Raw genomic sequence first — 1,312 nt, forward strand, 5'->3', positions numbered from 1 at the left:
TTAGAGACATAACAAATCAATCCAAAAACCACAGTTTTATTTATCTAGGCAATATGGATATTTAATAAAAATAAACATTTACAATTTTTTCGACGACTTTTGATGTCTCCACATTTATTATGTTGTTAGATTTGTCTTCCCGGGGCTTTACGCCAAAGCACCGATCTATTAATATCTTCATCTTCAGCAAGTATGTTTTTCTATCTACAATTCCGAAATTTATCAGCTTAAGAACATGAAAAACTTGATGAAAATGACAAATAGAATGCTCTACCCTTGCGAGACATTCTGTGATGATATTTACAATGCATGGTCCGTTGTTTTTGTTTTTCGTGAGTAACCTACATCATTGTGTTCTTCAGTTAAGTATGGAAATTATTAATTCTTAAAGAAAACATGAAAATTCTTAAAGTACCTCCAATGATGGATCTAGTCTCTTAAAGATAAAATTGAAAATTCTTAAAGTACCTCCTATGATGGATCTAGTCTCGCATCCACAAATGCTTTCCAATTTGCTATTGGGAGCTGATACTGACTTGGTGGAGAAATCAACTTTTCAGGATTTTTTCTATTCGGCCAAAAAAATCTGCTAGTCAATTTGTTTTAGAAATCTCGCCACTTTTGAGCTGCTGAACTCATCACAGCAGACTCACTCTGTGGCGCTAGTTTAAAGACATTCTGCAACAAAAAATATTAGTTGGTACTATTTCATATCTTATATACATACATGTTCAACTTAAAGTAGATACATGTTCAAATTAATATGTACATAAATTACTGAAAAAATATGCATATGATACCTAAGATTAAAATCAGCCTATTACTCTAATCAACTAAGATCATCAAAATAGCATGAAGTATAGAAAAAATATGTATCAAGGTATCAAATTCTGAAATGAAAAATTATTGTATAAGTAATCAATCCTTGATTAAGAAATTCAAATGAACAACAAAATTTAATCATGTACTTACCGATATCTCTTCCCACACTTTTTGTTTTATGTTTTCTGGAACATCAAGCCAGGACTTTATATTGATTGGCACCATGGATCTAGCAACAGAGTCAATGTATGATTGTAAAGCCCTTCCATTTGCATTGTATGTTGGCCTCCCCATGTCATCATAATCAATCTTCATTATTTCCCCATCTTACAACTGCAGTTAGTTTACCCATCAATGTAGGCCCTCTCTTGTTCTTCTGCACATCTACAAGACGTTCTTGTTCATCAGTAAGTCCTCGCAGCTCTGCATCAGTAACTTAATAAGTTATCATCATTTAATTCTTGTAGCTCTCAATTCAGTTTTTTTTCTC

The 1,312-nt window shown here is 32.5% G+C and overlaps 1 long non-coding RNA gene across 1 annotated transcript; it reads right to left on the bottom strand.

The window, feature by feature from the left end:
* Positions 1 to 271: 271 nt before the first annotated feature.
* On the bottom strand, positions 272 to 1,224 carry LOC142548128 (uncharacterized). The gene is made up of 3 exons (XR_012820907.1): positions 973 to 1,224; positions 469 to 678; positions 272 to 341 (listed from the first exon to the last, which is right to left on the bottom strand). It is a non-coding gene; the product is annotated as an uncharacterized LOC142548128 (long non-coding RNA).
* Between the last annotated feature and the right edge of the window lie 88 nt (positions 1,225 to 1,312).

The sequence above is a fragment of the Primulina tabacum genome, chromosome 6 (genome assembly GCF_025594145.1).
Source record: "Primulina tabacum isolate GXHZ01 chromosome 6, ASM2559414v2, whole genome shotgun sequence".
Taxonomy (NCBI): Eukaryota; Viridiplantae; Streptophyta; class Magnoliopsida; order Lamiales; family Gesneriaceae; genus Primulina; species Primulina tabacum.